Source organism: Stenella coeruleoalba (assembly GCF_951394435.1).
Source record: "Stenella coeruleoalba genome assembly, chromosome: 12".
Taxonomy (NCBI): Eukaryota; Metazoa; Chordata; class Mammalia; order Artiodactyla; family Delphinidae; genus Stenella; species Stenella coeruleoalba.
This window is the reverse complement of record NC_137158.1, coordinates 28,279,477-28,304,681: the sequence shown is the minus strand read 5'-3', so window position 1 is coordinate 28,304,681 and position 25,205 is coordinate 28,279,477. Positions and strand designations below refer to the sequence as shown.

General features: G+C 33.6%; 1 long non-coding RNA gene across 1 annotated transcript in view; it reads right to left on the bottom strand.

Moving 5' to 3' along the window:
• The window catches only part of LOC307195547, a 226,534-nt gene that overhangs the window by 72,961 nt on the left and 128,368 nt on the right, over window positions 1–25,205 (bottom strand). The gene's annotated exons all lie outside the window — the stretch shown is intronic.

Genomic DNA, 25,205 nt, shown 5'->3' with positions numbered 1-25,205 from the left:
CATTTTATCAATTCTAATAATACAATGTATCCATCATCTGTAATATACCAATTTTCCTACTTTGTCCCTAAACATTTATTTTCTTAATTTTAAGAAGATTTAGACAATTTTTATTTTATGCCTTATGCTTTTCTTCCTGTTCTTTTAGTGTACTTCAGGTACATATTCTTAGTTATGTTTTTAAAGGATTATATTTTGACTCTATGGCAAGAGACCAAAGAAGGGTCAAAGAAAAAATAACCAATTTTACCAATCAGATTTTACTCAGCTCCAAAGGTTAATGTAGGTTTTCATAAGGTCTGCTTTAAACCGTAACCAGAGATGATAATTGAGAATGAACTCTGGTATCTTTTCAGAGTAAGAGAGGAGGTCTAAAAGAGCATGAAAAATTTCAGAGACAAGTCATTCCTGTGACAATAACTAGCTGAAGACAGCAGTTAGCAATAAATTAAAGGAAATTCAATTCATTTCTATATTTCAATGTTTTGGAAGTCCATGAAGTAGTTATTGCTAAGAAATACCATTGATGAAGAATCATGAATTTCTGCAACTAATGTTAGAAGGCATGAATCAAGGAATTGACCCTTACAGTGGAACAATGTGACTTCTAAATTGTCTGGATCAAAACAAGATGATTAGTTAATGTAGAATAAGGAATTGGATAAATTCTGAAACAGGACAGATACATTTCCCTTAACAAATTCTGGCTAAGAATTCTCCCAATCACTTGTTCATTAGGAATTGAGAGGTAAAACTACAACCAAATTAGTGATGCTCAATAGTGTGCTTTAAGTTCAAACACAGAAGACTTCCTAGGTATGAAGGGGCTGCTACCTCATAAAAATGACAAAAAGAAAAATGGATATATATCTAGAACTTTGGGAGGACTCCAAAGAGTAATTGCATGCAAAATTCTCTCTCTATAGAAGGAACAGACCTAGTAAAAATTTTAAGGATTACTACAATAAGGGTAAAAATTAATAAATATTATGTGCTTAACATACATGCAGCTCTACATTCAGTACGTTACACAGAGTTCCTTAATTATTCCTCTTAATAGCCTTATGAGGTAACTCTAGTTTTATATGTATTTTATAGATGAGAAAACTGAAGCTAGGAAAGACAAAATGAATGAAGGGAGAAAGAATGACTCAGTAAGTAAATAGAATCAGGTCTTTTTGTCCTGAGAACCAGTGCTCTCAACCTTGCTGATTCTTTCAAAATGGTTACAAATAAGCTGCTAAAATTTAAAAATATTTTTCTTAGTGATTCTCTCTCTAAGGTTTTCCCTGAGACACTTACAATTTTTAAATCTTCTTTTTTTCCATAGATTGTCTTTCATCCTACTTGATCTGTACATATGAATTTGAGTCCATATGCCTCAGGTGAAAAATTGGGCTGTTAACATTAATACCTCTGTCACAACCCTGTTGCAAAGATCAATCATAATAATGGCTTTTAAAGTAATTTTATTACTTTTTAAATGACTACTCGAATATCAGTTATTATTACACCAGAGCTTTTACTCTCTGTGATGCTTAGTTTCATGTGTCAACTTGGCTGGGACATAGTCTGAAGTTGCTCAATTAAATATGAATCTCGGTGTTATCGTGAAGGTATTTTGTGCATATGGTTAACCTCTACAATCAGTTGATTTAAGTGAAGGAGACTTTTCCTTGATAATGTGGATGGGCTTCATCCAATCAACTGAAAGTCCTTAAGAACAAAACTGGGGTTTTCCAGAGAAATAAGTAATTCTGCCTCAAGGCTACAATATTAGTTCCTGCCCTACAGTTATGCCTCCAAGCCTTCCCTATAGATTTCAAACTTGCCAGTCCTCACAATTGTATAAGCCAATTCTTTGAAATCTATCTATCATCTATCTATCTATCATCTGTCTATCATCATCTATCTCCTACTGGTTCTATTCCTTTGGACAACACTGACTGATACATTCCCATATCAGTTTGAATGTTCCTTGAGGACAAATGCCCATGCAGTAATTTTTTCCCAATTCATCTCACAGCCTGTGAGTGCACTTTAGGCTCTCAGTAAGTGTATGCTAAATAAGTGAAATGTCATGACATTAATCCCAGAGAGGGAACATAAAGCTCCACAATAGCTTAAGGGAGAAGTGGGGATATTAAGAAAAAAAATGTATCAAGAAAATTATATTTTATTCCATCCACTCTATAGAAAACATGTCCAATGAGATGTCAGTTTTACTCAGTCTCCAAAAAAAAGGTTCCTTTACTTGTATTTGTCTTGTTATTCTAATTTTTGTGGTCAATTTTTTTTAAAATTTTAATTGGAGATAGTTGATTTACAATGTTGTGTTAGTTTCATGTTACAGTAAAGTGAATCCACTATACATATACACATATCCATTCTTTTTAAAATTATTTTCCCATATAGGCCATTACAGAGTACCGAGTAGAGTTCCCTGTGCTATACAGTAGGTCCTTATTAGCTATCTATTTTATATATAGTAGTGTATATATGTCAATCCCAATCTCTCAACTGGTCAAATTTTTAATATACTTATTTTTCAAATGATCTAGATTTTGAAATAATATGTGCTTAGGTTCTCCCTACTACTTGTACCTACCAAGCAAAGAATGTAATGTAAGCATATTTAAAAAAAATAATCCCTGTATGTGTTCTCCAAATATTGGTAATAAATGAAAGGTATTTTTATAATGCCAAAATTCATAAAACATACATAAAAGATAAGGTATATATGTACATATGTGTGCTTTTGTGTGTATACACATAACTTTATAATTATTTATATATATATATATATATATATAATATATATATATATTCAAATGAATAATGTTGCCTTTTATATCTATCAACATCCAGGGCTAATTTAAATGGAAATGACACAGAGCAGCATTCTAAAATCCACTTGTTTCTTATAAATATATTTTTGTAACTTTTCCTGCCTGACATTTGTTCTTTAAGTCAAAAGTACTTATGAGAAAGCATTTTTTTAAATCCATCTTCTCTGAAATTGCGTAGGAGGAAGCGAAGTGCTACCACTCAATCCTTGACAGTAATTCAACGGACACATATTTTGATTTCAGAAGAATTATGGAAACATTCTTTCAGAAGAGAACAATGAAAGATAACATTCTGTGTTTAGCACATTTCCCTTTTCCAAGTGGCAATGGAGCATTGTAACGGCAAAGTAAATTGCTTCCTACTTCTGTCTGCTTTATAAAACTGTGACACTGACTGAGTTGAATCACTGAGAACACATCTGTACACACCTGAAAGCAAAGTTTTATGTGATGGTACAACTAGGCAGAATGATTTTGTCCTTGGCTCTTCTGATGACTAATAATGCTTAGGCCATTAATTTGCACACAGTAGGGTAACATTCAGGGTACTCTGTCAGGAAACTCAGTTTTTAACTTAACAGATTTTTATGAAGGGTCTCTTTACACAGGTGTGAGATTAAGGGACACAGCAAGGTATGGTTGTACACCAGAGCAATAGTGAGAGGCCTCCTGGGTAAAGGGTAGAATCATGTTATTGAAGCCTCAAAGAGGGGTGAAGCCATAGAAGCAGAGCTGCCTAATAAGAATTTCAACCATAGAATGCTGCCTTTGTCCAAATTGAGGCGAGCAAGACAGAGATTGTTAAGAGTGATAAATACCTTCACTTTTCTCTCTTCCAGCTCTCTGATATCCTGTGATACTATTGACCATATCCAATCAGAGTCTAGAAATCAAGAGAGCTTGGGTGATGCCATGTGTAGAAATAAGCCTCCTTGAGCATAGAACAGGGCAGGGAAGGGTGAAGAATAGAGTTTTAAGGAGAGTAGGAAACCCACATATAGTAGACATATCATGCATATATACAAGCTGACTGGTAGGTACTTTACTAAGTCTAAGCTGTTTAATGGCATGGTGCCAGGCACAAAGGTCATATTTCTGAGTTATCTGGATGCAAACATTTTATATTTGAAAACATAAGTAAATGAATTGATGAATATAGAATGGTGATGATGCTTATAACAATATCAATGCTTTTCAGCATTGAATGACCATTAATTCCTACTAGCACACATCTTCTTTAATCCTCACAGTTAGTCTTCAAGACAGATGTTATTAGATTTATTTTATATATGACATAACTGTGTTTCAGAATGGTTAACTAAGTTGCCCGAGTTCACCCAGGTAGTAAGTAGTGAAACCAGTATTCTTCACTGGGTTTTAAGAATTTCAAAATCAACATTCTTCATGTGATTGTATAGTGGCTTCCAGGTATGAAAGTAATTTACAAAAAAAGAAAGAAACAACATTAGATTGAGGACCCAGAGTAGTGTCCAAAATTTCATGACAGTGATTTCAGTGGCTGTTAGTTATTTTTAATTGAGCTCTTCTTTTACAACTTGAGTGAAAGCTATAGAAAACTGCAACAGCTCATCCTTGGAAAATGTTGATAATAAACCATCTCTACTTATGTTCTTAGAAGAAAAATGAGAATAGGCTCTAGATGTCAAAGCCAAACTACATTTAAAGGACCTCCATTGTTTTCTCAGTATATAATTCAATATTCATACCAACAGTCAAGATTAATTCCTCAGGAAATATGAAGGAGCAGAGAGAAGATAATCAAGATATAAGTGCACAGTTTTCATTTTAATTTTTATTCTCTCAGTTTTAGAAACTCCTGCTTCCATATGCAAATACAAATCACCAATAAAATGTCTCTCTTTATATGAAGAAATGTTAAATTGAAGAAGAATGATATAATTTTTTGAAAAATTATCAGAAGTTTCAGGATTCTATTTTTCTAAAGCCTCACAAAGAATTCTGATAAACTCTTCAGGCAGGGATGGATATTCAACTTGGGAAGGAGATTTTGTAACCTGTGTTTACACTCCAGACTTGTGTATTCAACTGCATGTTTGACATCTATAATACGCATCCAAAAATTAACATGTCAAAAACATTTGATTTTCTCATCCCTTACTCCAAACTTGTTTCTCCCCCAGTACTTCTCATTTTTGTAAATGGCGGCAATGATTCATCCAGTTGAACAAAGCCCAAACGCCAGGAGTTATCACTGGTCCCTGTTCTCTTTCTTGCCTTTCCTAGTTGAATACCTCGTCAGGTTCTATTGTCTCCAAATTGAATATATACAGGATATAGAATCTAAGATTCTATTCTCACCATTTATACGCTACTCAAAGCCATTAATATTTTTTGCCTAAATTAATGCAATAACCCCTGTTTCTCTTTTGTCTCCTTATTACCCATTCTCCAAAAAGCAGTCACAGTGACATTTTAAAAACAGAACTCAGATCATGCCAATGCCGTGCTATAAACTCTCTAATGTTTTCCCATCACTCTTCACCTGGAGGCCTTTGAACACCCCTCCTTCTCATTTCCCACCCCTTTGCCTCTCACTTATTACTCTTCAGACACACTGTCCTTTGGTTCCTGGAATTGGCCAGGTGCTTACCCAAGTCTTCCCTCTGCTTAAAGGGGTCTTTCTCCAAATCTCTGACCATCAATTTTCTTATTATAATAGTCTCAATAGAAATATCATCCTCAGATAAAAATAAACTAGAAGTTACACAATAACCCCCAAAAGAGACAGCGCTATGCAACAGTAGTAAGTCAAATCTGTTCAATAATAGAAAAAAAAAGTTTTCTATCAACAAGGATTGCTCTCATAATTACAAGCAATGGGTAGCAGCTATTATGGAAAGTGATGCCAGAGGTATGTAATTCCTTAGGCTGGTATAGGAAAATAAGAATGGTATAATACTTGATTTTCAGATTAAGTAGGATCTTATAGGCCCTGTGACTTAATAATTTATTCATATTATTTTGTAAGGCTTCTTAATTACAGTCAACAATTTGAGTAAATGAGCTTTATTAATGTATGAGTGCACTGCTTCTATAGTCATTTTATGTTATTTTTAAGCTGTAACTTCTGACTTTTCAAATGAAATAACTGATAGTCTTTGATTATCACTATGTGAAGTTTTAGCACTTAACAACAGCTTAAAATCTCAATTACTTTTGCCAGCAGGGTTTTGTTAATACTTGGGCAATTAGAAAACTGAAGAAAAGAGATAATAAACAATTACAGATTGTAAAGGTTTAATAAGACTACAGAATAATTTTTCTAACACCTTTCACCACTGACTATATTTTGAATTCCTTCCACAGTAACCAAAAGAATTAATCTTCAAAACTATTCTCTATTGACTATAGGAAATGACAACCCACTTTATTACTGAAAAACCATTTGCTTCTGGTTACTTTCATACTTTGGTCAAAATTTTATCAGTTACATAACTTCAAAGCTATCTTTCAGATATTTTTCCATAACAGGTTATACAAGAGATTGAATATAATTCCCTGTGCTATACAGTAGGTCCTTGTTGTTTATCTATGTTATATAAAGCAGTGTGTATCTGTTAATCCCAAACTCCTAATTGATTCCTCCCCATCCTTTCCCCTTTAGTAACCATAAGTTTGTTTTCTATGTCTGTGAGTCTGCTTTTGTTTTGTAAATAAGTTCATTCGTATTATTCTTTAGATTCCACATATAAGTTCATATTTGTCTTTGTCTGATTTACTTCACTTAGTATGATAATTCCTAGGTCCATTCATGTTGCTGCAAATGGTAATATTTCATTTTTTTTATGGCTGAGTAAAATTCCATTATATATATATTTAAATAAATATAAATATAGATATAAATCTATATAAATAAATATAAATATATGTATAAATATATATTATATAAATATATTTTTATAATATAATAATTTATAATATAAAAATATATAATATATATAAAATATATATAATAAATATATATACATATATATATACACACACACATATATATACATGCTGCTATGAACATTGGGGTGCATATATCTTTTTGAATTAGAGTTTTTGTCTTTTCCGGGTATACGCTCAGGAGTGGGATTGCTGGATCATAGGGTAACTTTATTTTTCGTTTTTTAAGGCAACTTCATACTGTTCTCCATAGTGGCTGCACCAACTTACATTCCCACCAACGGTGCAGGAGGGTTCTCCACATCCTCTCCAGCATTTATTATTTGTAGATTTTTTGATGATGGCCATTCTGACCAGTGTGAGGTGATACCTCATTATAGTTTTGACCTGCATTTCTCTAATAATTAGCAATGTTGAGCATCTTTTCATATGCCTGTTGGCCATCTGTATGTCTTCTTTGGAGAAATGCCTGTTTAGGTCTTCTGCCCATTTTTTTGAAGGCATTGTTCATTTTCTTGATATTGAGCTGTATAAGCTGTTTGTATATTTTAGAAATTAAGCCCTTGTCAGTCACATCATTTGCAAATATTTTCTCCTAATCCATAGGTTGTCTTTTCCTTTTGTTTATGCTTTCCTTTGCTGTACAAAAGCTTATAAGTTTGATTAGGTCCCATTTGTTTACTTTTATTGCCTTGGGAGACTGATCTAAGAAAGTATTGCTATGATTTATGTCAGAGAATGTTTTGCCCATGTTCTCTTCTAGGAGTTTTATGGTGTCATGTTTTATATTTAAGTCTTTAAGCCATTTTGAGTTTATTTTTGTGTATGGTGTGAGGGAATGTTCTAACTTCACTGATTTACAGGGGGCTGTCAGCTTTCCAAACATCAGTTGCTGAAGAGACTGTCTTTTCTTGATTTTACATTCTTGACTCCTTTGTTGAAGGTTAATTCAATCTTTGTTGAAGATTAATTGATCATAAGTATGTGGGTTTATTTCTGGGTTCTTTATTCTGTTCCATTGATCCATATATCTGTTTTTGTGCCAATACCACACTGTTTTGATTACTGCAGCTTTATATTATTGTCTGAAGTCTGGGAGGATTATGCCTCCAGCTTTGTTCTTTTTCCCCAGGATTGCTTTTGCAATACTGGGTCTTTTGGGGTTCCATATAAATTTTGAGGTTATTTGTTCTAATTCTGTGAAAGGACTACTCTGTTTATTACTGTGGTTTTGGATTAGAAAATAGACATGTGAACCCTGCAGTGTTTTTTCTGCCTTTACTCAATAGCATCTACCAAATATTAGGGACTGTGGTACTTGTGTGGTCAGCAGTGGTGAAAGAAAGAAATGTGATTCCTGCCCTGATTCCTGGCTTTCTAATGAGGGATACAGATTATATAAATTATACACAATTACATTAAAACAGTGATAAGCTCTATGACGGGATCTAACAAAGTAGTGATGCAGAATAGAGTAAGGAAATCTACATAGAGTTGATAGAGGAGTTTCTCAGAGCAAGAATTCTAAGAAGCCAGTTACAAAAAGAGTGGAGAAAATGTGATCCAGGCAGACAAGGTACAGGTGTCTGAGGCAAGAAAGACTTTCTTGCCTTTAAGGAACTAAAATGAAGCATGACTAAAGAACAGAGGGTGAGCAAATGAGTGGAAAGAGATGAGGCTTAACAAGCAGGTAGTAAACAGATTCTCTTTATCCCATCTGATATTCTCTACAGTAAGGGCTTTCCAATTTAATCTAGTGCTTTTCTCTCTTTTCCTTTCCTTCTCTATATTATTTTAAAATTATTAGCATTTAGACTGCTAATGGCTATGATTATCTATCTATCTATCTATCCATCCATCCATCTCTACCCTCTATTACCAACCCTAGGTTAGTTTTTCTATGATAATAGGTATATTTTGTGTTTCAAACAATATACATAGACAAAAGTTCAGTTTCCTTATGATTATTTTTATTTTATCTAAAATCCAAACTATTTATCATATAAAACAATGGAAAAATGATCTTGGCACTATCTCGTCTAGATTCCTGCCCAAAACCTCAGAGACTCCAAACTTGCTTCTTGACTCCCTGTCATGTCATTCACTCCTTTCTGTTCCTCTCTGTTTCTGTGTCTCTTTTTCCCTCTCTCTGGAATGTTTGGAGCATTTGATAAGCCTTAGTTTTCTCTGAGAATATTCCAGGCTCATGCTTTAGGGAAACCAGCATGCATCCTAACAGGAATATGTCAGATCTCTAAGTCTGCATACAACTACCATCATAATCATAAACAGGGAGGCATCAACGACTAAAAAGAGTACCTTGTTTCCAAAACCACATACATTTCTTATTCTTCAATACTTTCTGTCTATAAATTATGGGTTTATAGAGTATTAGATATTATTATTACTTGTTGCGTAGCTTTCAATGTAACAGAACTTCCTATTTTTTTCTCCCATGCTTATCCAGTCTCTACATTTTCTGTTTGTGAATTATGAATCTGTTTCTGAATATCTGTGAAACTTATCTGCCTGTTCAAAATTTTATACATCATACTTTCCTTTTGACATTATATCCCCTAAGCACATAGATGGACATTACCCAAGACTTTTTACTTTCTCCTATGTAAGTGGCAACTTGCTCTAATTTACCAAACATTTACATGGCTGTGGCAAATGAACAGATTTAACACACTTCAGTTTTGCTATTAAAACAGCTCCCCACGTTCCATACCTCTTAGTTAGGTTTGAAGTGTCACATAGAAGTAGAACTCTATGTGACTTCTTTTCATAATGCTTTCATCTTGCTCCCTTAGCAAATTGCCACCAAACTGATGAAATCCCTAATTACTCTTGGGTACTGATAACGTCAAACCCTGAGAATTTGTTTTTAGCCATTTAATCATCTCACAACCTCCTTTTTCTATTATACCAGCACAGTAGGTCTTCTTCCTCCATCCATTGTCAAAAAATTACCTCTAAATAGCAATAGGACATTTTCTTTTTCCAACCTCCATCAGGTTACAACGCATCCCCCAAATAAAGAATGGACATCTAAGCTTTGGTGACTTTATTTAAAGAACTACACTTAGAACAGAAAATCGAGACAGTCTTAAATAACTCTCTTTTTTTGACGTTTTAACCTGTGAATTATCAATGACCCCCGATTTGTTTTAATTCACAGATAAAAGACCATAAAAAAGGGCATAACTAAATTACACGGATCCTGAGTTTTATCTCTATCAGGTATCCTAAAAGAAATTCACATATATTGATTTGACTTTAATATTCAGGTCATAAATCATCACATTTATCATAGCATTTGCAATTTTGTAATGTCTTATATCTCATGGACATGTAAAACTTGTAGCAAAATGTTGACTCTCACATTGTCATCTCACATGTCATCTCTTAAGTGTATGTTCTTCATGAGAGCAAAACCTTAGAATAGTCATTAACAACCTGCATCACCAAAAGATATATTCAAAGCTTGTCCAACTGATACTGAAGCAGTTTTCTCAGTATTTATAAATACATATATGTAAACCCACAGAGTCAATGTGTAAAAAGACGTTTATGTATATAAGCCTTCTTATAAGTACTAGAATGAATGTGTATAAATTACACTTCTTAGTTTATTTAAATAGCATCAAAGTTTCCTAGGTTGAAGAGAAGTATATTCAATTTTAAATGAAAGCACATTTTGAATCTGTCTTCATAAGTTGTATATACAAATCTAAGCTCTTCACTGTCACTTATAAACCTGTGCCTCAGTGTCTGTTTCAGCCTGAGGCAGAGCCAGGACATTGTTACAGAGAGAAGCTTTGAGAAGTGGTAGACCTGGCTTTATTTGTTGCAAGTAACTCAAGGGGAAAAAAACGCTGGCTTAGAAAACAAAACTTCCTGTTCTGTTCCCAGTCTCTTTTGGACATAAATTTAACTATGATTTAACCATGAATAGACTAAAAATTGGGCTTTTTTAAAGACACTAAAACCTTTTTCTCATGCTTGGCTTCTCAGAGTTTTTAAAGCAAGCTCAGCCTTACTCATGGTCTCTTTAGATGATACCTCTGATTAGCTGGGAATTGAAATTAAGTTGTCAAATCTGGTTAATACTATGCGATCTTGGGTAATGATGAATCTATTCTCTTTTATTGTGTGTCTTGCACAGTAAAACACAGAGTTTGCATCTGCTTTTGAGTGAAATTAGAACAATGAACACACAGATGCTGACACTGTTCAAGCTGAGTTGCATGATCATTTGTCAGGAAGATTGAGGAGAAATTCTTGAACTATTTGGGAGAATTGGACTGTAAGTGATCACAGGGGTTCCTTCTAACTTCTAGATTCTACAATTACACGGAACTACTTATAAGCAAATTAAGACCAAAATACACCAAATTAGGGTTATTTCAACAGGTTATCAGCTTTTGGGATTATACTGCTGAACACTGACTCAGAAAAGCATCTAAGGAAAAGGCAGAGTATATCTACTGGATAATTGGACATCAAGCTGACAAACACGTTTATAACTAATCAATTGGCAATCTCCCTTGGACCTACAATTACGATGGAAAGTTTTTTCAATGTTATCTATTATTTTCAATATGCTTTATTGCAATAAAATCTCAAACTTCTTTGATTCTTAAGTTTGCATTGATTTATTTGGCAGATGCATGTTAATAAATAGAAAATAAAATAGAAAGCGTTCTTATTCCAGAAATGGTGAAGTAGCTTGTGTTGCCCTAACATTCCTACAAGTTAAGAATTTGAAACTCTGGGGAAAAAATGAAAACAAAAAACAAACTAACAAAAAACCCACTTTTTGAAGGCACTGGAGAGTGACCAAACTGAGATGGAGGTAGATACTGGAAATGATTTGACCAATGTAAGAAGGGAACTTGTTTATTGGCTTTTCTTCTGAGAGAATTTCACATTTAATTTTGCACAAGACAACTAGAATTCAAATAGAAACCTGCTGTCTTATTTCCTTGAGGAGTAGAATAAGAGCTTAAAAATTGTCAAAGTGGCTGGAAATTGACTGGAAAAATCCTGGAAAAGAAGGTGACACAGATTGGGAACTCTAATATTGGCATGATTCCCACTCAAAGTCCTGGTTGAGCCTTGAACTGTGTCTGTTGGTGAGACCTATAAGGACTACCAGAAAGCATCAGCTGCAAGGCTGAAATTGCTGAGCATAGATTTAAGCTGCTACCTAGTGCAGGAAAGACTGAAATTTGAGTTTGAGACTTGCCAAGTGATCGGATTTTCATTGACTTGGAGTAAAGACAATGTCCAAAATCATTTTCCCTAGGACAGAGTAAAACCAAGCATATTGGCACTAGTAAGTAGAGAACCCCAAGAGTCTCCAAATTCAAGGGGGTTGACTATTATTTTATTACCTGTTAGGAAAAAATCAACATACTTCAGGAGAAGATACTATATTTGGATTATCTAAAATATATCATCCATAATTTCATGTACACAATCAAAAGTTAGTTGATGTAAAAATCAACGGAAAAATATATCTCAAAAACAAGAGATGAGATGATCAGTTAGTTAAAAAAAAAAAAAAAGACAATTTGACCCATACATTATAAGTAGTAAGAGAGGGGTTTAATGCAATTAAATAAATGTGTCAATAACTTAAAGTCTAGATGAATGAATGGATGGGAAGTCTCAACGAAGAGAGGAAAACTGCTAAAATAAATCAAATAAAATTTTAGAACTGAAAAACACAATATCTGAAATGGAAAATTCATTGGATATAATAAATTGGAGATTACAGGAAATAAAATATGTCAGTGATTTTGAAGACTGATCAATAGACCTTATTCACTCAGAATAAAAGAGAGGAAAAACAAAGTTTAAAAAAATGGCAGTTAGAGGCACTTTCTGTGATTGAAGAGAAAGTAACTAACAAGTAACACTCTTGCAAATATCAACTGCAAACTCAATTTAAAAAATACATATTTGAGGGTGAAAAAAACTCAGGAAGTTATTAGAGGGAAGTTAAAACTTGGAGGAAGCAACCAAGTATGCAGTAATATTCCAGATTTATTTATTTATTTTCTTCTTTACTTTCTTTCTCTTTCCTTCTTTTCTTTCTTTCTGCCTTTATTTTCACTGATAGCAACCATCAACGCAGGGATTTGGAGTAGCTAAAACTCTTACAGAAAGCACACTCTTTCTGTAAAGAGAAATCAAGACACTTAGAACTTCCAAAGAAGTAGAAGGGAATCAGAAAGGAGAAAGTCAGGGAAGAGTAACCCAAATCAGATTATACTTTCGAGTCAGGGAAGAGTAACCCAAATCAGATTATACTTCCTGCCCAGGTATCTGAATAACCCCTGAACCAGGCATTAACAAGCAGATTAAAATAATCTGAACTAAGATATGAGCCAATGCCCACTGCAGGCATACAGAGATTTCAGTTTGAGTCTACACCTGTTAATTTTCTACAAAGACAAACATAGGAAAATCAACACTTTTCAAGGGAATATAATAGAACCTATAGTATCTATAATGTCCAGATACAATCTAAAGTTAGTGAATATATACAGAAACAGGTAAATGCATTCCATCTCAAGGGAAAAATCAATCAACATATATCAACCTGTTGAGAAAAACCTGTTGACAGAATTGTCAGGCAAGGACTTCAATCCAGATGTTATAGCTATTATCAATGAGGTAAAGTACAGTACACTCATAATAAATGAAGAGGGTGGTAATCTCAGGGAAGAAATTACATTATAAAAGAAATATAATAAATCTTTTAAAACTATAAATATAAGGTATGTGAAAAAATTGATTTAATAGCAGAATGGAAATTACAAAAAAAAAGTGTCACTAAGCCTGAACATAGAATAAATAGTTTTAAACTGCAGAGCTAAGTGAAGGAAAAATATTTGAATTCTCGGTAATCAATGGGACAATATAAACAGATTAGCATAGGAGTATCAAAGTCCTAAAGAAGAAGAAAAAGAATGAAAAAAATAGTTGGAGGTATAATGTACAAAACTTTCTGAAATTATGTATATATAATACATACATATATATATATATATATACACATATATATAAAGCTTAGTATTAAACAGAAACAAGAATTTAAAATAACAAAACCAGATTATCGCCTCAGAGTAGAAGTTCTAAAGTGAACAAAAAATCTTAAAATCAGACAGAAAAAATTAAACATTAAATATAAGGAAAAAATGATTTTAATAGCCATGGACTTCTCATAAGAAAGTAGGAAAGCCAGAAGTCAGCAACACAACTTTTATGTGCTAAAAGAACAAAACAAAACACTTATAACCCAAAAACAATGTCCATCAAAAACATGTTTCAGAAATGAAGGCAACATAGAGATATTTTCAGATAAAAAAATTAATTCATTGGGACCAGACACATACTCTAAGAAATGAGAGAAGCATTTTAGGGTGAAGGGAAAATACACCGGAGGGAAACTTGGATGTTGAAGAACTAATGGTGATTAGTCCTGGAAATGGTAAATGTTAAAGACTTTTATTTTTCTCCTTATATTTTAAAACACATATGGCTGTTTAAAGAAAAATTTAGAAGACTGTGTAATACAATTGCATAAAAGACAATAGAGTTTCTAACTGAAACTATATGTTTGATAGCTTCTACACACTATGTGAAATGGTATAATATAAACTCTAAATAAAAAGGAAAATTGAAGAATGTATATTGTAATCCCTAGAACAACTGATGAAAAAGAATCAGAGGATAGCTAAAAGCTAAAAGATACATTAAAATAAAATTATTAAAAATGTAAAAAATCTAAAAAAAGACAGGAAAGAAGGGACAAAGTTACAAGTGGCAGACAGAAAACTGACATACAGAAAACAAATAATAAAATACTACACTTAAATACAAACAAACTACACTTAAATATAAACATTTAATTACATTAAATGATAATATTCTAAACACTTCATTTACAATGTTAAAATCATAATAATAGATAAAAACAAAAGCAACTCCTGAGCTTCGGGCTAGGTGTAGACAATGGTAGATATGTAGTAACCAATCTCCCATGATTTCCAAAACTACAAAGTGACTGAATTTAAAGAGAAAATTCAACAAATTATAACAATATGGCCCCACACACTCCTGTCTCTTCTCTACTCTTTAAATTATTTCTGTGGGAAAGACAGAGGAAAAAAAAAGAAAAAAGCTATGGGGAAGACAGAGGAGAATGCTAGTGAAAGAGCCTGAGAGTTTCAGGCGGGGCTGGAGGAACCAACAGAAACATTAAATCCTTCCTAAATTTGAAAATTCTAAAAATGTATCGAGACACACCAGTGCAGGGTATACAGGGGGATTTTTTCAAAGGGTCAAAAGCCTCATATAAACGGTCTATCTGTAATTAAAGTGGCATCACCTTGTAAAAGACTCCATGCCTGATTTAAAGGAAGAGAATCAGCTAAAAAAGGCAAGTGTGCTTTAAAGGGATACTCTTCCAAACACAGTTTCTGGGGAAGAAAAGGGACAAAATAAAGGTGGGTTTTTTTTGACAGTTAAATGGAGAAGTAATTAATGTTAGGCTAGGAGTCTGGTAAAATGCCCCAAAATAAATTTTTAAAAGTAAAAATTGGAATATAAAATTCATTGTAGAAAACCAAGAAATTAAAATTCACACAAATCATTTGAAATTCATAACTATCTCCCAATAAAAAAAAATGATGAAGCAGGAGAAAACTCTAAGTCTACACTTAAAATTAATTTGAAAACCACCTTAATCAGAAATCCAAAATCTAAGATAAAATAAACATAATTAGGGGAAAATGAAGCAAGTTAACTTATGCCCAAGGAGAAAAAATTCAAATAAAATATGTAATTAGGGAAGAAACAATCTAGATAACTAAGATAATATAAGGAAGACATTTTTTAAAACTGACAAAAATAAAGGAGGAGAAATGGAAAACTTGTACAGACAAACAATATTCCTGTTATCTCAAAATCCTTGATGAAAAAGCACAACAAAACAATGAAACATAACTAATATTTAAATTTATAATGCAAGACAACCCTTCAGAAATAGAAAAAAATCTGAATGTCAAAAGGGCTCATCAGGTACCTTGGAAATTAACCCACAATATTCAACACTGAGATCTATAATAATAGAATTATCAGATTTCAAAGGTAAAATAAAATCTTCAAGGCTTTCAGGACAAAAATATCAAATGACTTGTAAAAATGAGACTAGAAATTGCAAGACCAACACACAAAGCAAAGCAGCAATGGAGATGGATTTTTAACAAACTCAAAGGAATTGTGAACCAAAAATTTTATATCCAGCTATGCTCTCCTTCAAATATAATCTTTTACTGTTGAAAGCAGTTTTTAGCACATAAGTAATGATGAGATTCTACACCCATCAACCCCTCCTCAGACATCTGCTTAGAGGATGTTTCATTCATCTCAATGGCAGAGCTTGTTATATTTCTCCCATCTTTAAAAAAAAATAACAAAAACAACTTTGTTTATCCTCTATATTACTTCTTTTCTATTTCATTGATATTTGACTATTAATCTTTTGTCACTTAATCACCCTTTCTTTGTGTTTATTCTGTTTTTATTTTTGTGACATCTTAATATGGACTTTTACTCATTAATTTTCAACTTTTTATTTTATAATATGTTTTAATGTTACACATTTCTGTCAAAAATGTATTTTTTCAATCTTACAAGTATATATGTAGAGTTTTATTACTACTCAATTTTAAAATTATCTTTAATTTTCATTGTGATCTTTCCTTTAAACGTATTTTATTTTGGGGCATCTTTTAAATTATTCAGTACATGGTAATTTCAATGTATTTTTTAAGCCTCTATAATGATTGTGCTGTGGTTTGGGGATGTTATATTTTCAAAGGCTATTTGGGGTAGTTTATTAAGTATTTACTTATTTGTTGAGAGGTGTTATCTGAGAGGTAATATGGAATTAGTTAACCATATAGACTTTGGAGCAAAATGATGGATTTAAATACTAATTCTGCCATTTAACAGTTATATACTTTCTAATCACCCTCTTCGGGTTCTTCACCTGTAAAATGGATATAGTAGAAGTATCCTACCTATGTGTTATTTACAACAATTAAATTACTTAATATATTTAAATATTCTTAACATTTTCTGGCATATAGTAAGAGCTATACAAAATATAGCTAATTTATTAATATGGCAACTAATGTAAAATAACTTCTGTAAATATTTAATGTTTACTTCCTTTTAAATGCAAAATTCTATACATATCTAATATATCTAGCTTGATAATTGTATTTTTAAATTAATCTTTGTCATCACTCATTGTTCTGTCTGATATCTCCATGTTTGAGAGATATGTGTGAAAATCACCCAGCCTCATGATGGATTTATATAATTCATCAAGGAACAGATAAGTTTCACTTTATATAAACAGGAAATTAGAAAAGGTACTAAAATGATTTTGCAAGATTAATATAACACTAATTATTAAGTAAATATAGCTAGCATAGGAAATGGAAAATATGGCCCAATGTCACTTAAAACATAAATGTTAATAATAGCAAAAGAATATATTAGGATCTGCAGATTCTAGTCCCAATAATACTTGTCTCCTAGGATTTATGCTCTTGTTTAGTCCCCTCACTCATTCAGTTGAGGCTGGCTTATTTAACCAATAGAATTAAACAGAAGTGACAGTATGTGACTTCCAAGACTCTGTCACAAAAGGTATTGTATTTTCCAGCATCGTCTCTTGGATTGTTCATTCTGGTGGAAGTCATGCTCCACATAATGAGGAAGTTCAAGAACTCCTATGATAAGGCCCACAAAGGGAAGAAACAATTTGCTGGCATCAATTGCCAGGCATGTGAATAAGCCTTTGAGAAAGTGGATCCTCCAGCCCTAGTCAAGACGTTGCATCTCTATTCATCATGTAGGAAATTCTGAACTGCAAGTATCATAGGAAATAATAAATGATTATTGTTTGTGTAAGTTATTTGTTATGTAGCAGTAGATAAGTGATACAGATTTTTCAAATAATAATACTTCATGTGCACGTTGAGTTAAAGAATAAAAGGTAAATATAGCTGAACCTAGGAAATTTTATCTACAAAATGATCTAAATTGAGAAAAATGAAATGAGGAAGACCAATAGGAAAAAAAGTATAAAACTTAACTGGAGGGCAAAAAAAAAGGACTTAGCAGTTGGATACACCTTATCAAAGATCTGTATGGAAGACTCACCATAGAAAATAAGACATTTCTTTTAAAATTACTATATTACTCAGCCATAAAAAGGAACGAAATTGGGTCATCTGTAGAGACATGGATGGACTTAGAGAGCGTCATACAGAGTGAAGTCAGAAAGAGAAATACAAATATCGTATATTAACGTGTATATGTGGAATCTAGAAAAATGGTATAGATGATCTTATTTGCAAAGCAGAAATAGAGACACAGACATAGAGAACAAATGTATGGATACCAAGAGGGAAACGGGGGGATGGGAGGAATTGGGAGATTGGGATTGACCCATATACGCTATTGATACTATGTATAAAATAGATAACTAATGAGAACATACTGTAGAGCACAGGGAACTCTGCTTAATGCACTGTGGTAAACTAAATGGGAAGGAAATTTAAAAAAAAAAGGATATATGTATATGTATAGCTGATTCATTTTGCTGTACAGTAGAAACTAACAACATTTTAAAGCAACTATACTCCAACAAACATTAACTAAAAAAATAAAATTATTATATTACTGCAAAGTAATCTGAATAAAATTCAAAAAATTATAACAGAACTTTATAAGTCCATTTGAAAAGTCTTATGGGAGAAAAAATACACAGGAATTACCAAGATGACAAATAACACTGAGAAGGAATTCCTGTAGAAAATGTCAGCCATAAGAAGAAGCTATAGAAATTAAAACACACTACAATTTTTAAATATCATACCTCCATTAATTCAATAAATCTATTTTTGGAAATTCATCTTAGAAAAATACACACATAGGCAATGACATGTGTATTAGGAAAACCATTGTTTACAAGACAAAATAATCAACAATGGCATAGTCAAAATACCACAATAGAGTTTAAATGGAATGCTATGCAGCAGATAAAAATGCTAGTATTCCATAAATATTTTTTCTTCCAGTTTTATTGTGCTATAACTGACATACAGCACTGTGTAAGTTTAAAGGGTACAGCATAATTATTTGACTTAAATACATCAGGAAATGATTACCACCATTGGTTTAGTGAACATCCATCATTTCATATAGATACAAACCAAAAGAAAAAGAAAAAAATTTCTTTGTGAAAAAATTCTTTGGATTTCCTCTCTCAACTTTTATATATAACATAGGTGTGTCAGCTACATGGTACATTGTACATCCCTAGTTATTTATTTTATAACTGGAAGTTTGCACCTTTTGATTACCTTCATCCAATTCCCCTTACCCCCACCTCCTGCCCTTGGTAACCACAAATATGATATCTTTTTCTATAAGTTATTTATTTATTTAACATCTTTATTGGAGTATAATTGTTTCACAATGGTGTGTTAGTTTCTGCTTTATAACAAAGTGAATCAGCTATATATATACATACATGCCCATATCTCCTCCCTCTTACATCTCCCTCCAACCCTCCCTATCCCACACCTCTAAGTGGTCACAAAGCACCAAGCTGATCGCCCTGTGCTATGTGGCTGCTTCCCACTAGCTATCTGTCTTATATTTGGTAGGGTAGGTAAGTCCATGCCACTCTCTCACTTCATCCCAGCTTACCCTTCCTCCTCCCAATGTCCTCAATTCTATTCTCTACATCTGCATCTTTATTCCTGTCTTGCCCCTACATTCTTCAGGACCATTTTTTTAGATTCCATATCGATGTCTTAGCATACAGTGTTTTTCTTTTTCTGACTTACTTCACTCTGACAGATTCTAGGTCCATCCACCTCACTAGAAATAATTCAATTTCATTTTTTTTTTTATGGCTCAGTAATATCCCATTGTGTATATGTGCCACATCTTCTTTATCCATTCATCTGTCGATGGACACTTAGGTTGCTTCCATGTCCTGGTTATTGTAAATAGAGCTGCAATGAACATTGTGGTGCATGACTCTTTTTGAATTATGGTTTTCGCGTGGTATATGCCCAGTAGTGGGATTGCTGGGTTGTATGGTAGTTCTATTTTCAATTTTTAAGGAACCTCCATACAGTTCTCCATAGTGGCTGTATCGCTTTACATTCCAACCAACAGTGCAAGAGGGTTCCTTTTTCTCCACACCCTCTCCAGCATTTATTGTTTGTAGATTTTTTGATGATGGCCATTCTGACTGGTGTGAGGTGATACTTCATTGTAGTTTTGACTTGCATTTCTCTAATGTTTAGTGATGTTGAGATTCCTTTCTTTTGTCTGTTGGCAATCTGTATATCTTCTTTGGGAAATGTCTATTTAGGTCCTCTACCCATTTTTGGATTGGGTAGTTTGTTTTTTCGATGTTGAACTGCATGAGCTGCTTGTAAATTTTGGAGATTAATCCTTTGTCAGTTGCTTCATTTGCAAATATTTTCTCCCATTCTGAGGGCTGTCTTTTCATCTTGTTTTTGGTTTCCTTTGCTGTGCAAAAGCTTTTAAGTTTCATTAGGGCCCAGTTGTTTATTTTTGTTTTTATTTCCATTTTTCTAGGAGGTGGGTCAAAAAGGATTTCCTGTGATTTATGTCATAGAGTGTTCTGCCTATGTTTTCCTCTAAGAGTTTGATAGTGTCTGGCCTTATATTTAGGTCTTTAATCCATTTTGAGTTTATTTTTGTGTATAGTGTTAGGGAGTGTTCTAAGTTCATTCTTTTACAAGTAACTGTCCACTTTTTCCAGCACCACTTATTGAAGAGGTTGCCTTTTCTCCATTGTATATTCTTGCCTCCTTTATCAAAAAAAACAGGTGACCATATGTGTGTGGGTTTATCTCTGGGCTTTCTATCCTGTTCCATTGATCTATATTTCTGTTTTTGAGCCAGTACCATACTGTCTTGATTACTGTAGCTTTGTAGTAGTCTGAAGTCTGAGAGGCTGATTCCTCCAGCTCCATTTTTCTTTCTCAAGATTGCTTTGGCTATTTGGGGTCTTTTGTGTTTCCATGTAAATTGTGAAATTCTTTGTTCTAGTTCTGTGAAAAATGCCAGTGGTAGTTTGATAGGGATTGCATTGAATGTGTAGATTGCTTTGGGTAGTCATTCTCACAAGGTTGATTCTTCCAATCCAAGAACATGGTATCTCTCCATCTGTTTGTATCATCTTTAATTTCTTTCATCAGTGTCTTATAGTTTTCTGCATACTGGTCTTTTGTCTCCTTAGGTAGGTTTATTCCTAGGTATTATATTCTTTTTGTTGCAGTGGTAAATGGGAGTGTTTCTTTAATTTCTCTTTCAAAGTTTTCATCATTAGTGTATAGGAATGCAAGAGATTTCTATGCATTAATATTGCATCCTGCAACTTAACCAAATTCATCGATTACCTCTAATAGTTTTCTGGTAGCGTCTTTAGGATTCTCTATGTATAGTATCATGTCTTCTGCAAATAGTGACAGCTTTACTTCTTTTCCAATTTGTATTCCTTCTATTTCTTTTTCTTCTCTGATTGCTGTGGCTAAAACTTCCAAAATTATGTTGAATGATAGTGGTGAGAGTGGGCAACCTTGTCTTGTTCCTCGTTCCTGATCTTAGTGGAAAGGGTTTCACTTTTTTATCATTGAGAATGATGTTGGCTGTGGGTTTGTCATATATGGCCTTTATTATGTTGAGGTAAGTTACAACTGTGCCTACTTTCTTGAGGGTTTTTATCATAAATGGGTGTTGAATTTTGTCAAATGTTTTTCTGCATCTTTTGAGATGACCATATGGTTTTTCTCCTTCAATTTGTTAATATGGTTTATCACATTGAATGATTTGCATATATTGCAGAATCCTTCCTTTCCTGGGATAAACCCCACATGATCATGGTGTATGATCCTTTTAATGTGCTTTTGGATTCTGTTTGCTAGTATTTTGTTGAGGATTTTTGCATCTATGTTCATCAGTGATATTGGCCTGTAGTTTTCTTTCTTTGTGACATCTTTGTCTGGTTTTGGTGTCAGGGTGATGGTGCACTCGTAGAATGAGTTTGGGAGTGTTCCTCCTTCTACTATATTTTGGAAGAGTTTGAGAAGGATAGGTGTTAGCTCTTCTCTAAATGTTTGATAGAATTTGCCTGTGAAGCCATCTGGTCCTGGGTTTTGTTTGTTGGAAGACTTTTAATCACAGACTCAATTTCAGTGCTTGTGATTGTTCTATTTATATTTTCTATTTCTTCCTGGTTCAGTCTCAGAAGCTTGAGCTTTTCTAAGAATTTGTCTATTTCTTCCAGGTTGTCCTTTTTATTGGCTTATAGTTGCTTGTAGTAATCTCTCATGATGCTTTGTATTTCTGTAGTGTCAGCTGTTACATCTCCTTTCTCATTTCTAATTCTATTTATCTTAGTCTTCTTTTTTTTTTTTAGATGAGTCTGGCTAATGGTTTAACAATTTTGTTTATCTTCTCATAGAACAGCTTTTAGTGTCATTGATCTTTGCTATCGTTTCCTGCATTTCTTTTTCATTTATTTCTCATCTGATATTTACGATTTCTTTCCTTCTGCTAACCTTGTGGTTTTTTTGTCCTCTGTCTCTAATTGCTTTAGGTGTAAGGTTAGATTGTTTATTTGAGATGTTTCTTGTTTCTTGAGGTAGGATTTTATTGCTATAAACTTCACTCTTAGAACTGCTTTTGCCGCATCCCATAGGTTTTGGGTTGTCGTGTTTTCATTGTCATTTGTTTCTAGGTAGTTTTTGATCTCCTCTTTGATTTCTTCAGTGATCTCTTGGTTATTAAGTAGTGTACTGTTTAGTCTCTATGTGTTTGTATTTTTTACAGATTTTTTTCCTGTTATTGATATCTAGTCTCATAGTGTTGTGGTCGGAAAAGATACTTAATATGATTTCAATTTTCTTAAATTTACCAAGGCTTGATTTGTGACCCAAGATATGATCTATCCTGGAGAATGTTCCATGAGCACTTGAGAAGAAATCGTATTCTGTTGTTTTTGGATGGAATATCCTATAAATAACAATTAAGTGCATCTTGTTTAATGTATCATTTAAAGCTTGTGTTTACTTATTTATTTTCATTTTGCATGATCTGTCCATTGGTGAAAGTGGGGTGTCGAAGTTCCCTACTATGATTGTGTTACTGTCGATATCCCCTTTTATGGCTGTCAGCATTTGGCTTATGTATTGAGGTGCTCCTATGTTGGGTGCATAAATATTTACAATTGTTATATCTTCTTCTTGGATTGATCCCTTGATCATTATGTAGTGTCCTTCTTTGTCTCTTGTAATAGTCTTTGTTTTAAAGTCTACTTTGTCTAATATGAGAATTGCTACTCCAGCTTTCTTTTGATTTCCATTTGCATGGAATATCTTTTTCCATCCCCTCACTTTCAGTCTGTATGTGTCCCTAGGTCTGAAGTGTGTCTCTTGTAGACAGTATATATATGGGTCTTGTTTTTGTATCCCTTCAGCCAGTGTATGTCTTTTGGTTGGAGCATTTAATCCATTTACAATTAAGGTAGTTATTGATATGTATGTTCCTTTTACCATTTTCTTATTTGTTTTGGGTTTGTTTTTGTAGGTCTTTTCCTTCTCTTGTGTTTCCTGCCTAGAGAAGTTCCTTTAGCATTTGTTGTAAAGTTGGTTTCCTAAAGCATTTGTGGTCCTGAATTCTCTTAATTTTGGCTTGTCAGTAAAGGTTTTAATTTCTCCATCACATCTGAATGACATCTTTGCTAGGTAGAGAAATCTTGGTTGTAGGTTTTTCCCTTTCATCACTTTAAATATGTCCTGCCACTCTCTTCTGGCTTGCAGAGTGTCTGCTGAAAGATCAGCTGTTAACTCATGGGGATTCCCTTGTATGTTATTTGTTTTTTTTCCCTTGATGCTTTTAATATTTTTTCTTTGTATTTAATTTTTGATAGTTTGATTCATGTGTCTTGGCATGTTTTTCCTTGGATTTATCCTGTATGGGACTCTCTCCACTTCCTGGACTTGATTGGCTAATTCCTCTCCCATATTAGGGAAGCTTTGAACTATAATCTTTTCAAATATTTTCTCAGTCTCTTTCTTTTTCTCTTGTCCTTCTGGTATCCCTATAATTCGAATGTTGGTGCATTTAATGTTGTCTCAGAGGTCTCTGAGACTGTCCTCAATTCTTTTCATTCTTTTTTCTTTATTCTGCTCTGTGGTAGTTATTTCCACTATTTTGTCTTCCAGGTTACTTCTCTGTTCTTCTGCCTCAGTTATTCTGCTATTGATTCCTTCTAGAGAGTTTTTAATTTCATTTATTGTGTTGTTCACCATTGTTTGTTTTCTCTTTAGTTCTTATAAGTCCTCGTTAAACATGTCTTGTATTTTCTCCATTCTATTTCCAAGATTTTGCATCATCTTTACTGTCATTATTCTGAATTCTTTTTCATGTACACTGCTTATTTCCTCTTCATTTGTTTGGTCTGGTAGGTTTTTACCTTGCTCTTTCATCTGGTGTGTGTTTCTCTGTCTTCTCATCTTGCTTCCCTTGCTGTGTTTGGGGTCTCCTTTTCACAGGCTGCAGGTTCGCAGTTCCCATTCTTTTTGGTGTCTTCCCCCAATGGCTTAGGTTGGTTCAGTGTGTTGTGTAGGCTTCCTGGTGGAGCAGACTGGTGCCTGTGTCCTGTTCGATGAGGCTGGATCTTGTCTTTCTGGTGGGCAGGACTGTGTCCAGTGGTGTGTTTTGGGGTGTCTGTGACCTTATTATGATTTTAGGCAGCCTCTCTGCTAATGGGTGGGGTTGTGTTCCTATCTCGCTTGTTTTTTTTTTTTTTTTTTTTTTTGTGGTACGTGGGCCTCTCACTGTTGTGGCCTCTCCCGTTGCGGAGCACAGGTTCCGGACATGCAGGCTCAGCGGCCATGGCTCATGGACCTAGCCGCTCCGCGGCATGTGGGATCTTCCCAGACCGGGGCACGAACCCGTGTTCCCTGCATCGGCAGGCAGACTCTCAACCACTGCACCACGAGGAAAGCCCAATCAGGTTACCTATTTTTAAGAACTGCATTCAGTTCTTACATGAAATCTATTTTTCATAGACAATTTTAATTACAATATTTTGGAATTAGATAACAGTGATGGTTGACAACTTAACACACAAAACAAAACCCTGTACCCATTAGCAGTCACTTCTCATTCCTCCCTTCTCCTAGTCCCTAGCAAACAGTAACCTACTTTTTGTCCCTATGCAGTGCCCATTCTGAACATTTTATGTATATGGAATCCCATAATATGTGCTTTTTGTATCTG